This window comes from Dromaius novaehollandiae, chromosome Z (assembly GCF_036370855.1).
Source record: "Dromaius novaehollandiae isolate bDroNov1 chromosome Z, bDroNov1.hap1, whole genome shotgun sequence".
In the NCBI taxonomy this organism is placed as follows: Eukaryota; Metazoa; Chordata; class Aves; order Casuariiformes; family Dromaiidae; genus Dromaius; species Dromaius novaehollandiae.
Window position 1 is genome coordinate 43099423 of NC_088132.1, and position 15774 is coordinate 43115196.

Sequence of the window (15774 nt, forward strand, 5' to 3'; positions counted from 1 at the left end):
CAGATTTAATTTGAATATTGGATTTCAATAGGCTGTATTTATTTAAAACGCAGAATGCTTTGGCGTGAGCAGATGATTTATTTGAAATACAAAATGGAGCTATATTACTAAATCCTGTTAAAACAATTTTCTAAGTTAATCACAATGCAACTTCTGTATACTCAAAGTCACCGTTCATGCCTAAGGAGCAAGGCCAGTAGTGATTCCCAAGAGAAACCTGCATTTAAATTCATCTTTGTTTTAAGAGACTACTTATTAGAACGAACATTGGGCTATTGTTTGTTAGTAGCACTCCCCTGCTTAGAAAAAAGAAAATCCATACAAAATACTGGGGAAACACAGCAAAAGAAAATCTGTACTAGACCACGAAGAAGAGGAACCAAGCCAAGCTAAAAGTGCCCTTCCACACTCATTTACAAATAGACTCCATCAGTTGTCTCTAAATAGCATGACTACATCATCAATAATGAACCCTGCCCACAAAGTGACCATCAGAGCTGTCTACCTTGATGAAAGGACGTTACAGCAATCTTTGTCTTGTTCAGGCCATGACCCGCACAGGAGCGCAGCTGCACCAAGAAACTCCTTCCCACATGATGTTGTCAGTGCATCATACTCCCCATTTCCTTTAAAGATGCAGGGTCTGTAAAGTCTCTGTGACTTAAACCTGACACAGATGACCAGCTGTGGGAATGGGAAAACCAAAGCCTTTACTTGTGGCTAAGTAACACACCAAGGATAACGGGGAGCTACAACGCATGCAACATTTGACTTAGTGGTTCTTTCCTGTCTGTTGCAACCTGGATACCGGATCTTGAATCAACGCAAACGTCACTAGGGCTAGATGGCAACTAGCCATCTTGCAGGGCCAGAGCCCTGCTGACGTTGGACTAAAACCATGCAAATCCACAAAGAAAGCTGCAACATCTTCCAATTCGGGGGGGGGGGGGGGAAATCACCTTCCCCACAAGTTGCAAATGGTGTGAGGGGCATTTTCCAGGATATGAAGGAAAGCATAGGGGATTTCAGAGCTATCTCATCACACCTTACTTGCTGGACCCCGTGCATTAATAAATCATTATTTTGTTAAGTCACGCTATGAAAATCAGCCCGTTGTTCTAAATATAAGGTCCCATAAGTCTGTGTCATTTTAGAAACAAACATTAAGCACAACTGCCAGCACTGCCAGGCTACCAGCATCACAGAAAGAGCAGTAGCTCAACAGCCTACCAAGAGCACAACTTTTGCTTGAATATTTCACTCTCATGCACTTTTTGGTAATTTAAGATAACTTCAAAATATTTAAGTATAAAATTAAGAGGAAGATAGCAGTTGAAGAAAACTACAGTGTATGTGAGATGCTACAGCTTAGAGAAAGGAAAAGCTTGTATCCAGAGATGGGTCCAAACCTGGCTCTTTGATCTCCCAACATTTTACACACATCCTTATTGCGGTTCTCTGCTGGTGTGCTGGCCTGAGTGTGGGAGGGCCCACTTTCATTGGAACTGGAGAGCATTTATGGCCCACCATCCTGTGTTTGTTTGGATTCACTGATCAATCCCCTGCCCAAAAGCACAAATGCAGCTGTCTCCAGCTCAGGATCATAGGAGGAATCACAGAGAAGCTCCACATGGTATCTGATGCCCTGATACCCAGGTAAAGGATTATACTTCCCTATCCCTGGCAGATAACCTGCTTCCCACATGCATTTCAGGGCTCAGCATATTCATAGAAAACAAATTACTGTTTTCTAATCTGAAAGAACTTTGCAGTCCCCTCAAGTGCTGCAGTATTACCAGACCAGCATTAAGCTAAAACAGGAGAACAAGAAACTCAATCAAGAAGGCCAATGACTAACAAGGCTCCAGTCTCTATTGGCACACTTTTGTGTACACAGTACTTCTCACACCATTTTTCATGAGTAGGCTTTTGTGGGCACCCTGTGGTATTGGGGTCTCATGTATGAAAGGCTGCTAGGCTCTTTTGATCACCCCTGGCTTCAGAAGAGACTTTTGGGATGGGCTGTGTCAGGGATGATTTTAGTTGATCTTTGGGGAAGGGCTATGAAGAAGGCTTTTGTTCCTACGATCTTTGGTGGGGGGGCCAGCTGGGAAGCATGAAGAGCTACCTTATTTGGCCTGTGTAGTTTCTTTTCACATTTGCAAAGCTGCGTGGAAGGAATTTAGCCAAAGACTCTCGCCAAGTACGCAACATATTGGACAGAGCTCTGAAATAAACCCCAACTCTCCAAGGAGGATTGTTTGTGTTTGAAAATGACAGTCCAATGAATTATTTCTTTTCTTCTGCTCAGCTGTGCCCTGACACATTAAAAATTTGAATTTTCCCTGCCTAAATCAAACACATCAACCCTAAGATTGTAAAAATATTAATCAAACCAAAAACCTACAGATTGCTGTGAAGCAGCCTTTGTTTTTTCACTCTTTAGACATATTGGACTGTACTTCATTCTGAATAATTCTAGGAATCAATAAAAAGAAAAGGTCATGACAGAACCTCCCCTCCCCAAGAAAAACATTATGTAAAAAGTAACATTGTTAGAGATGAATAATCTACTTTTAAAAAGCTACGACGCCCATTTTGTGTAGCAGTTCGACTATCTCGTATCAAGTACATCAAACTTGAAGGGTTGTAGCGTTTCATAAATCTTTGCTTTCATAGATTAAAGGTTTTCCAGGGAAGACAGCATTAGCAGAGTTACAGAGGCTGCTTATCTAAATTGAGCTGGCTCTGGCATTTGCTTAGTGAGGAGGCTGGCAGCAAGCGGGAGCACAGGGAGCTGTGCAGCCCAGTAGGTACACCTCGCACATCTGCGCCCAGGGCCTGCGCCACAGCTGGGAACATCCGAAGTCAAACAGCTACGTTGCTGCTGTTATCCTGCAAAGTTTGATGCACGCCGTTAATCACAATGCACACTTGGCACACAGCACTCCTGAAAACAGTTCCAGCATCTGGTCATTAACTTACATTATTTGGTTACACTCAGCTGATTAAAGAAAGCCCAGAAAAGGGCCATGTTTTACTAGCTATTTCAGTAGCTATTTATCAACGAATGTTCTTGAATCCATGCTAGTCCAACTACATCATTCTTCTTTCTGCTTACTCTACCTGATAGTTTGGAAAAAAGCTTTACTATGTTATTTAAGTATTTCTTCATATTACTAAAATGCAGTTATAAATATCTCCTGTGCATTCCTAAACAGACATTGTAAGTCACAACAGAAAGAGGGATGTGCCCAGATATCTATCCTCTTCAGTCTGCCCTTTCCTCAAGAGCCTTAGCAGAGATGGAGAAAATGTAGCCTTGGCAGCAGCTGTGAAAAGTTAACAGGTCTGCATTCTGGCTGCACCAGGGCACCTGCACAGATCCCTACACTGACACTTGGCTAAAGGAAGAAGCAGCTTGAACTTCTCTGCTGATGCCATTTGTGACAACCCAGCACAGGACAGCAGCAATCTCACACGTAAAAAAGTTAAAAACACCTAGGGTTTGAAATGGTTGATATTCAAAAATGATATTCAAAAATTCAAAAATGTTCAAAAATTCAAAATATTCAAAAATTGGTATTCAAAAATGACATACTGGAGCTGACTCTTGCTGCAAGTTGCTGTGGCCACACAGGTACAGTATTTAAAGGGAGAATACATAATATTTTGTCTTTGAGTTGGCTTCTTTGTATGTCACGAGATGTTTGCTCATAGTATCTGATGAGATACTCATGCAGGGAGAGAGAATTCACAGCTTACTAGAGATTGGAGCTGCTAAGCATTTAATTTTATTTGAGACTGTATTAATTTCTTTTGACTGGTTTGTCCTTCTAGACAACCATGCATACAAAGTTATTATAGGGAGTCATGTTTGCACAGAAAAGCAGATAAATACTTCCAAACAGTCAGATCACCTCTTACTTGTTAGCATATTTTGTCTAAAACTATATTGTTCTTACAAGCAAAGTGGGGCTTATGTTTACCTTGTTGATTTATCAGCTGCTAAGTAACTGAACAGCAGACACCATGCTTCATGAAATAAATCCTGCCAAGAATTCCATTTCTGAATGGACACTGAGTAATTGCCCACCCTCCCATACATATTTCAGTCCATTTGGAGAAGATGAATGTCTCTTTTATATTTCTTCCTCATCAGTTTTGCCATTGAATCCATGCAGGGGACAAGTCATGGAAAACTGATCCTTTGCACCTGACGTGTCCCGTCCCAGATGAGCTACAAACAGTGTGACAAGTTACTTCATGTTTTTAATTAGACTTGGGGAGCTGGAGCCCTTTTTCTTTCCCTTATGTGAGTGCAACCACATGGCTTTACTCCATCTGAATGGCACACACATGCCATTCACCACACATGCTGAGAGCAACCTGCTGTGCTGCAACTCACCACATGTTTCACCCTGACAGGGATTATTTTACCTGGTGGGACATCAAACAACAGTTGTATCATCTACAGCAGCCTGTCTTGCCTCTCCCACCACTCTCCAAAAAACCCAAAGCTGGGGAGAATATGTGGTATCACTGTGCTGCACGGCTTGGGGAGCAGGATTTGGAGAAAAAACATTGCAATTGGAAGGCAATCATCTCTCCAGCAATCCTTACGGAGAAGGCAAAGATGCTGGTAGAGCCCAGCTATGCACATCTGCTGGCATCTGCCCTTGCAGGGAAAGGATAAGAACTTCTCTCAGCAGCTGGGCAGCTGCATGGAGACCACTGCAACCCCGAAGCAGCAGTGGCAAAACGGTGAGGACGCTGGGCTGCCCTGCAAACACCTCCTCTGAGGGGATCTCCAGGGCACTCGGCCAAGTCGCTGGCATCTAGTGTTGGCCAGGGAGGTGCCTGCAGCTGGGAATCAGCGTTAAGTCTGCTTGTTGATTCTCCCATGTTCCGACTTTCAATATGAAATGAAGTCACAGAGAGGACCTCAGAAACAAAAAGGATCAAGGTGAAGATAGTAGGGAAGGCAGACCTTAATTCCACAGATCTACTCTTCAGGACATTAACAGTGTAATATTTATCCTTTTTAGCCTTTGTTTCTCAAGGAAAGAGATGTAAGGAGTCTGTCTGCCCCCCTTCCACCAATAATTTTCAGCCTATTGAGTAATTTCAACTACCTTTTGCAGGAACACTGCGCACTCCCTCCCTCTCTCTAGACTGAGAAAAATAAGCAGCCAGGAAGAGAAAATAGATTTTTTTAGTGCTGTCACTAAGATAAAGACTACAACACAAGATGGGCCTTCAGGATACATTTGAATGTCCATGTGTTGCTCAAATTAAGGATACTTTGATGAAGCACACTTGCAGGAAGAGAGAATTCTTACTTATATGAGACAGGGAGCTGTTAAGTTCTAATTTGTGAGTTTGTTCAATTATTTGTCCTTCTAGACAGTCACAAGTACAAAGTTATTCCATGGAGTGTAGCTGCACAGAAAACCAGGTTGAATTTTTTGTTAGAAAAAATTAAAATCTTCCACAATATATCTTCTCACTTCATAATGAAATTTTAGATTAAATTTATTTTTAAAATGAAGGGCATAATTTTAAGGCTTTAAAATTGAGACAGTTTTTTATTGTATGCCTTTTAAGGTTTTTAGCAACTCAAAAACATGTATTGATGTGTCATACAGAAAGATACAAGAACTTCAGTAAAATAGACAGTTAGATGCAAGAAAAAGGACCTACCTGCAACCCTGATAGTTTATGATGTTTAGCTGTGCAGTAGCTGAAGCTTGCACACAAAAATAGCATCCAGAATACCATACTTTATAGGCAGGAAACCACAATGGAACAACAAAATAATAAAAAAAAAATCCAAGCAATAAAATACTCCCATGTTTACTTTGTAACTGACAACACACTGATTTTCTGCTATTAGTGCTTATCAGATGGACTCAGCTGAACAGAGTATTTGAAAAAGCACACACCAATAACAGATATTACCATTATACTGCTTGTTTACATTCCAGCCTCTGTCTATCGCTACTACCGCACAACAGCTTGTTTCAGAAAACCCACCCAAAACCCCACATCCAACCCTGTTCACTAAGCAGTCAAATGTGTCTGTGCCTGGAAGCCTAACTGCTGCTATCTGTTTACTGCGTTCAGGCACTACACAATAAACCTAGAAGATCAGTGCTCCTGAAAAAGCCCCCAGTCACCCACTATCTGAATCAAGGAGACACACTGTTTTTTATATACATATATATATATATAAAATATATGCTATATATATATTATCTATATATACATACACACACACACATATATATATACACATATGTAGGCATCTACTAACTGGTGTGGCAAGTGTGAAGTGACATTGACTCCTGACAACATATCCTCTTCATTATTCCCTGCTGCTAGAGTCTGGGTCTTCCTGACGCAGGAGTCTAGGACAAAGTCTAGACTGAAAAGAAAGGGTTTCTGTAATTTAAAGGCAAGACACTTCCTAGTTTTGCTGATAGCTATTGAGAAACATTAAAAATTGAGCTTCAAGAGTTGAGAAATCACTTGCATGTGCGAGCAAAGTTGTATGAGAATATCATTTCGAGCCAGTGGCACAGAGAAATAAAACGTATCAGGAAAGAGGCAATGAGGAAAGGGGAGAAAAAGTCAGTGCAAGTTCCTAAATGATCCACAGTTGTTCCCATTTGGGGAGATAAGTAAGGAATCCGGAAAGTGCTTGTTTCACTTCTGCTATTGGGGTCACAGAAATCGAGCCATTTGTCTGAAACAATGTCTGATAAATTAGAACAGAGTCTATTTAAAAGTGATCAGTAAGTCTTAACTTGTGCCATCCCCCCGGCACTTCAGAAACCACCCCTGAAGAGGACAGAAACTCTCATAGCATTTCTTCAAATCACAAGCACAATTGCTTGGGTAAGTTGCTATATTATCTAATGAAAAAGGGTAATTTTGTAAACGGCCATTTTGCTGTCAGCCTGCTATTTAGTCAGTTGAGCACTATGAATTTGGAGACTAAAAAGTGCACAGGACTACAGTAGTTCTGGCAAGCAATTTTTTGCAAATGCCTGTCATTCCACAGGTTACTTGCATTTTATTTCTGAATAATTAATGTATTTTTCTCCTTACCCTGACTACTGTGGCAGGAACAAAAAGATACAGAGACTGATCCATCCTCACATGCTTCTGCAGGTAGAGCAGGCCTGGGAGACAGAATGACAGCACAGCCCTGTGAATGGGGAGTTCTGAAAAAAGAGCCTCCTTATACCTCAGCAAACCTCTTTGGGGATTAAGCAGTGACTTCCACAAGGGTCCTGGTGTCTACGCAGAGGACAGGAGGGAGGTTCCTCAAGCACACATATATTCAGGCCCTTGGTGTTACAGAGTTCTGTAAAATTCATTAAACTTCTAGATGTTTTCTCAAATCTTAGAAAAGTTTTAGGGAATTCAATGTAACATTTAACTAGATATCTTTCTGCCCCTTAGAGAAATAAGTAATATCTGTCCACACAGCTATCACTTTATCAGGGTTGCACACAGTGTGTGAAGAGCAGTAATTACTCCTGACAATTTTGCAATGCCAGTTTGTGTCTTCTCTATATATTGTTGCATAGCTGGGTGGTTTTCTACTTCGTTATTTCCCATAGGGCAACTTCTGAGGCAAAACCTTAGTCTTCCACTGGGATCTGCCATGAATCATTCTCGCCACCTTCTGTAGCTTCAGATCTCTAGTGGTAGCGTTTATGACTCTCTCTGAGTAGTCTGGGAGGCTCTCCGTATGCTTTAGGGGTTTCTCCAGCTCTGAAGCCTTCAGAACCCTGCCAGGATCCTACCGTGGCATGTACCTTTTTTGGATACAGCTTGCATGCTATTTATGTGTCATACAGACAGATATTTGCACCCCACGCCCCTGCATGATGGTTTGCACAATACATGCAATATGAAAGAACAAAGGAGTGCTTCTTGGCAGGTAACATTGCCTGAGCTAAGGGCAAGCTGTCTCCTTTACTTGTGTTTTATTAGTAGCTGACACTGTGCTTGGTACTGTACAGAAAAGAGAGTGGCCCTCTGAAGCTGAGGCTCATACTGATGTTCAGCATCAGCTGAAACAGCTTATTTCCATCCCAAACACTTCCTCTTCTTGGAGCACCTGAATTCCAGGTGGGAATGCCCTAATGGGGACAGCCAGGTTATCCCCAAAGGATGCTCAAAGATGAGTTAATCAAGTAAATAGGCCTGGCCTTTGGACTGGATCAGCACCTTCCTCACATACACATTCAACAATCTGTGCGATAAAGGCACAGAGAATCACTCATTTTACCTGGGATGTGCAAGGAACAGGTCAAATCCTCAAGTCCTTAATCAGTTCTTAGACAATAATTATCGTGTAAAGGGCACTTTCTTTGAATAAGAATCAACTGCAGGCACTGGCTCAAGCACAGCAGCATTTGGCACTTTGCTTAAAGTGTGTTGTAAGTTAAAACAAGAGCTAATTAGTCATTTTCATTTCTATTTCCACATGTTTTTAAAAAATAATATTGCAGTTGCTTGTTTCCAAAGTGAGAGGACAGCTTTGTCAGATAAAAGCATAATTTTTAGATGCTAACAACCTAGCAAATATGACCTTGAATTTTTGCTGCACTGGATATTAACTGTAATACAGTAGATCTGCAGCATAATCATTAATGCTTGTTCCATTTCCTCTATTAGAGATAATAGCAAATACAATACCCTCATTTCCTTATTGCTGATGACAGCACTGCCAGATTCTTTCACTGTAAATCTTCCTTTCTCTGTGTGCTGCAAAGGGAGCTTTGCACAAAGCTCAAAACAGGTCCCTAAAATGCCTTTGACAAAATAATTCTGAATCCAGGTGCTGACATATCAAGCAGGTGTGATAACAAAACCCACTCTTCCAACCTATGATTATTTAGATACGTTATTAAAAAAAGAATTACTTTCAAATCTGTTTAAAACAAACGAGAAACAAATGAATGTAAACCAGCAAAATGAGGAAGCTACTCATTCAAAATGTCCTCACCCCCTAAATAGATTATCTTATTTATGAGACCATTTGTTATTTAACGCTGCCTCAGAAATAGCATATTTAGGACACAAAAGCATTCCTCTCCCAGGCAGTGGCAGCACTTCAATAGGTTTCTTACGTAATTTGACAGTTTACCTACTTGCTTATTTGTTCTTGACAGCAATGTGCTAGAAAGATCTCCCGGGAACGCTCGTGAAGCCCTTGTTAAAAAGTTGTCACCAAATGGAAGGAAAGGCCGAGACGATTTCCCTGCTTCTACGGAGTCATCTCTGCATGTGATGGGTTAAATCACCCCTCTCCGAGAGAATTCACCTTCAAGCCTCACAAACAAATTTTGAGGAAATAAACAGTTTGTGCCTGGAACACATACAATGGCAATTATTAAAAAAAAAAAAAAAATCCCTTAGGGTGGATACTGTTAGATCTCCACTACAAACAATTATGTTGTACGCCATATTGCTCAGTTCAGATTCAAAGGAACTATGTATACATTTCTCCTGAAAAATACAGCTTGATATAAATCCAATGTGGTCCTGGCTGCCTTCACTAACTGTGATTAAAAGAGGGTATATGCTAGCAAACAAAAAGATTCTCCCCTCCTTTCAGTCATCCTCTCTGTCTGATGGCAGTGGCCTTGAGACACAGGGTTTATTATGGACAAGAAGTGGAAGTCCTTTTTTAAAATACTATTAAAACCTCCTTATTTTGCAGTCTAATGCAATGATTATTAAAGAAGGTGTTTATGTCATTTCAAGAGGCTACGAACAAGATCACATCAGACATTCGATAATATGCGTCTCACAAATGACCAGACTACTCTCTGCACTTTTCTTGCGCTGTGATTTGAATACAATGTTATAAATAGTAAAATTATAAAGTTCCCTTCTCTTACTGTGCTTCAGGTGCACTGTAAAATCATTCACAGTAAGTATGATAAACTATCCTTTAACAGGATCCCGTCCAGTTATTGCCTTTTATCTTATTTCAGAACAAGACTTCACACAGAATTTAGAATTCCTGTCAGTTATCCAAACTTTGTTAAATCAGTGAGTACAGCCAGTAGATCTGCCTTGACATTTCCTCTGTTAATTTGCATAACAAAGGAATGATGTGTTGAAATTTTCTGAAAGTTGTATGACTTGTATACCCATCTTCAGGTCAGACATTTCTTTATAATTCGTAGCTTACAACTGCTGGATACACTGCTACTAATCAGTTTGACTACTGGCACTTTGAGCTTACATTTAAATACATATGATTTTGTCACATCCAAAAAATTAACTTAGACAAAACTGTCATTATGGAGGCTTACACATTAGAATATGTTCTTCAGGACATGTATTCAATCTACAGTCAATAACACATAAGCTAAAGGTGACTGGTGTGCTAAGTATACCTCTTTGAGGCCAAAAAAGATGCAACATGAAAGCAATTAAGTTTTTTTTTACTGAGAGAGATAGATGGAAACAAGAGCGGTCACTTGATAACGGATTGGTCTGTGCGGGTGCAGGGGACAGAGGACAGTGTGGCACATTGCACGCAAGACAGCAGCAGGCCAGCAGCCCATCACAGAAACCAGGACAGGGCACAGCCTTGACGGGCAGCAGGGACAGATGCCGGGATGCAAAGCTGGCTGGCAGCACGGATGTTGAACCTGCCTGCCCTCCTTCCATTTGCCTCGCACAATATTTAGAAATAATCAGGACTGCACAAAATAACATGCATGATTCCTATCTTCATTTTACCTAGTGAATATAATTAGGCAATTATGCAGTTACACCCCTGAATATGGGGTAACCACTTAGGGGAAATGGAGGTTACTACTGTTGCCCAGGCCAGCCAGATTTGCAAAGTTTTAAGCTCTATATTCATTTTAATATTCAGAAAACAAAATATCTTTCAGTTAGGCACAAAAAATCCCCACCATTCAAAGAATAGTAATAATTTCACTGCTTTAACAGATGACAGAACCTAATTTCTAATTAGAGGTTTAGAGACATTTTGGTAAATTTATTTGAATAAAAAGCAGATGTTCTCAGTATAATTTTCAAGTTGCTCTTAAATTTAAGTATTGTATGCTTGCATATCATGTACATATGCAAATCTGTTATCCACTTAGACATAACTCCAGTTAGGCATTTAACTGGCAATGTGTAAAAGCATAGATCTGATTTCTGCATGACTCTCTGAAAAGCTTCACGTGCGCAATTTGTGCAAGCCGTACTGCCACAAGCTACACAGATGTCCTTAACATGAAATTTTTGACATTAGCAATTTGTAAACAAAGCACAATATTTTACAAAAAAATCTGTTCTTTGAGTTTAAGGATGCTTATAGGAATGATCGTTACTGAAGATGTTTGTTACAGAAGTAATGAAATACAATGGATGAATGCACAAATATTGCTTCAATTACTGTTCAGGTGGTACTTCTTCAGAAAAGCACGATCATAATATTTGGCACCTAACCTAATCTCACAATTAAAAATTCAGTGCTTTCCTGCGTTTCTGTGCCAATGAATGAATACTAAGAAGGTATATTTTTTATGTCTGTAAACAAAACACAAAGTACAGGAAAAAACAACAAGAAAAGAAGGGGACTTGAAAAATGTCCAATGCCTCATTACTTCAGGCCAGATTTCTGAAATAAGCAGAATTCTTAACTGACACTAGACATCTTGCTCACTTTCTTTATAGGGGACATTTTGCAGTGACGGACCCACTATCCTCAAATGCTGGCCAGCTCAGTAGTGCGAGATTACTGCAAAATCTGTTTTAGTAATCCTTTGGGCAAGATCACTTTCACTAGTGAGTAAAATGAATTGCAAGTATTTAACACTAACATGCTTTGTACATGTCCAGCCATGCCAGTGTCTTATCATTCATTAACATTTTCTAAAAATGGAAAAGGATTCCTTAATATTAACCAAAAGTTAGCTTTTCCAAAATGCATATAAAAAGTTTTCAAGAAATACAGCAGAACTCAAATATACAGTAATTTGAATTTTCTGTTAGTTTGTTTCAAATAGATTTCATATAAACTCATTTGCCCTTAAAACCCCTGAAACAGAACTATTGTCCAAATACTCCCTGTGCCATAAGGGAACGTTTACATTTAGGTTTCTATTAAACCCAGTGAATCCAATGGAGGTCGCATCAGCCTGACAAGTCCACGAGAAGGACCAAACACTAATCCGAATATAACAAAAGTTACACAGAAAGCTCCTCCCATGTCTCCTCTGTGCAGATTCCCAAAACAAGACTCTAGTGGATCACTCCTCAGAAGACATTTCTAAATAAACGCAATGGGACTTATTACAGATTGCTGGACATATCTGCTCCTCTTTCTTCTCAAGTTGTATCTCCCCTAGAAAATGGAAAACACCTCAGGTCTGAATGCACACAGGTGTTCACACTACCACTCCTGAGTCCCCAACATTAAAAGCCACTATGTTCTGCACTGCATCACCATTCAACACTAAAGCAAGCAGAAGCCCTGACCTTTGAAGGCTATTTCAAAAAGTCTTCCCTCCTGAGGTTTATCTTGAACTCAAGGATGGGACAGGAGCCAACAGTGTGATGAAATTACAGCTGCTTCTTGGAAGAAGAGCTCTTAATTATAATTGACGGGTTTATCCTAGCCACTGTGCTGGCGGTGCAAACTGCAAGGCTGACACTACAACTACTGCCAGCCTGGCAAGCCAGCCTCAGTGGCGGTCACACAGAGGAATGTCATGTCTTCCTCTTTTGTCCTTCTCAACCTGCCAAGAGAAAATATCACCCAGTCACAAAGGGCAGAAAGGGTGTTTTGTTTTGCTTTTGTCTTATTCTTTAAATTGACAGGACCCCAAAGGAGGGGTGCTCCACTTGGAACAGGTTTCTCTCTATTGTATGAGGTCCAGGCAAAATTATTTTCCCCTCTCCAGAGAGGAAGTTCATTCAAAGAAGCTTTTTGTCTCCCAATCCTCCTCCCAAGAATAGGAAGGTATCTGGAATACTAGAAGCTAATGAAGAAGCCCAGAAACATGCACAATTTTGCACATACCTTCTTGCTATTTCTTCACAGGCCAGAGTTTTGGGAGACTAGAACAAGAGCTCAGGAACACGCTGAATAAGATTTGGTGGCAGAAGGATACTGAAGCGCAAGGCCTGCCCCTGCGGAAAGTTATGTTAGCAGTTTCCCAGTCATAGTTAGTTGCTGAATAAGAAGCAAAGTAGCAGCCAAAGACAGAGCTCACATTACAGAGAACTGGTCAGGAGACAAGGGTACATATTGTGGCCGCAGGAAGATCTCACCTGACAATAAGGAACCCATAATGCTACGTCTTGTGTATCCTCCATCTGCAGCACATTTGATGTGACAGAACCAAACAGGTTATAAGACAAAGATTAAAACAAACAAAAACCCAGCAAAGGATACATATGGAGAAATCTGGCAGGCAAAACATATTCACACAGTCAGCTCTCCAGGATATCACAGCTGGTATTCTTCTAAGAAGAGTGTATACTAAAGACTTCAGGTTTGTGTTTCACCTATAAAAAACAGCACCGAATATCCCAAGCTCTGCTTTGTTAAAAAACCAAAATGAAAACAATGCCTCTTGAATGCCCAGGGCCCCTGCCGTAGTTGCACAGCAACCACGCCCAGCTCATGGGCGCAGGTAGCGACATTTCACCTCGCGACAGGTTCAAAGTCAATCTCTGCGATCAGTCTTTACCTCCCAAGCAAGCTTAAGGTTAACAGTGCTCCAGGCTAGCTCAGTGATGTGGGACAGTTGAAGAATTAGGGCAAAGAAAGAAAACAGATTCGTTGTTCAAACTTTCTATTGCTCAAACTTTTCCAGCACAAATTAGGTAACACAGATTTTTTCCTACATGTTGATAACCTTTTTTCTAAAAAAGATGAATACAAGTGTGCTCAGCATTTTTTCCCCAAATTACTTCACAAACTGTGTTTTTAACTACAAATAGCTGGTGTACTGCTTCTGAACTCAATATTCATCTGCCCCTTTTTCCAAAATGTTGCCATATAAATTTGCCAAAATGAAGTGCTCAAATAGTACAGTGCTAGCGTTAAATCTGAAAACTAACCATCAGTGTGCTTTTCTTTCAGTTGGTGGGTTATAGAGAAAATGGCAAAAGCAGACCATGCTGAAAAAGAACATGATACAACCTCATATTCCTCAGCACAAAGTCACAGTCATGGTATCAAGAATTGTTCCTTACACTCACAGCTGCATACTCCCTCAAGGGCCCAAACTTGCCAAGTTACTAAAACATCACTTTTGAGCAAACACAAGGAAAATTTGACAGAAATTTCTCTCTCCCCTTGGGATGCGGCTAAACATGCTCTGTCCTTCCCCTGAAAAGTGCAGAGATGGCTGGTTTCCGATCAAATTAGATCAGACAATTGCTGCTTTCTAACTGTAACTTGAACGGCACTTATCTCAGGAAGAGACTCGGAAAACCACTCCCTAATACCACAGAGAGCACTCAGAATCCACCAGGGAAAGGTTTAAAAGTATAAATGTGTCTCCTGTTGAAGTGGAAACCTTTTGCAAAATCTTATAAACAGAGGAAGTAAAAATCCTTCAATATCTACAATTATGTACAAGATCTCTCTTCTCACATACAGTATTCCCAAATTTTATTACTGCTGTATACCAGTCTTTATCCTGTGATGTGATACATAGCTGTTCCTCCCACTAACTTTGTGGAATTTGCCTTGAGGAGACTTCATTTTATACAGAATTAAACCCCTGGTTTCTTTCTGGTTTGTTTCAATACACTTACCCCCCTTGAGAGCATGCCTGTTTAGGCCTGCAAAGTATATATTGATAATATAACACATTTACCATCTCCAAAACTCCCAAACTCTGTGACATTTTTACCTTGGCTAGATTTAACCTTGTGGTCAATGGCTAAAACTAAAATCCATCAATGACCTGCATCTACAACAAGCACTAACTCAATGATTGTATGGAAAAAACAAACCCTTTTTAAAATTTTTATCTACTGTTCTGTCTTTTCAGTGCTAAAACCCCCAAATATTTTAATCAATTCTCCTGGGTCTCAACTGATCTTTTAAAGTCTGATTATCTCATTTGGTTTAAGCTCTAATTCTTAGAGATACTAAGGCCTCAGGGTCTGTAAAATATACTTGCAAGCTGCATACCCATCGTTGGTTCTTACCTACTACCACGGACCTCCTTATAGGCCAGATCAAAGTTCATTGAAATGAACATAAACCTTTAATCTAGATTTTCCCTCTCAAACCTCCAAGTGGCTAAGTGCCCTCAGTCTTTGCCACGACAGTTGAGAATTCAGCATACTCCCTGTGAATTTAAGCTGACAAGGAACGGTATAAAAGTGTAGGCATACAATGGAGTTTGAAGTGGCAGAAAATTGAAATAAAAAAATATAAATGAAAATGGAGGGGGGCCTGCATATAGCTTCAGGAAAATGTTCCTATCTAGACAAGATAATAGCCAATCAGAAGAAAACAATCTTTTATAAATGTGATGGGAAATCAACTTAGAGACTGCTAGATGAGTTCAAAAGTAAATATAAAGGATATGCTATTAACTGCCCTAAATACAAAAGGTAAATTGTTAAAAATAATTTCAAATTTAAATAAAATGAAAAGAATAATTTAACCCTCAAGCAGAAAGTTCTCATTTTGACACTAGTGCAGACTAGGCCAAGAAGGACTGTGGTTTATTATTAGTGACAAATACAAGATTT

The 15774-nt window shown here is 40.1% G+C and overlaps 1 protein-coding gene and 1 long non-coding RNA gene across 4 annotated transcripts in view; both read right to left on the reverse strand.

Moving 5' to 3' along the window:
• LOC135324820 (calcium/calmodulin-dependent protein kinase type IV-like) overlaps positions 1-15774 on the reverse strand; it is a 173660-nt gene that overhangs the window by 43989 nt on the left and 113897 nt on the right. The gene's annotated exons all lie outside the window — the stretch shown is intronic.
• Positions 7120-13622, reverse strand: LOC135324822 (uncharacterized). Its single transcript, XR_010386077.1, has 3 exons — positions 13076-13622; positions 9171-9388; positions 7120-7187 (listed from the first exon to the last, which is right to left on the reverse strand). It is a non-coding gene; the product is annotated as an uncharacterized LOC135324822 (long non-coding RNA).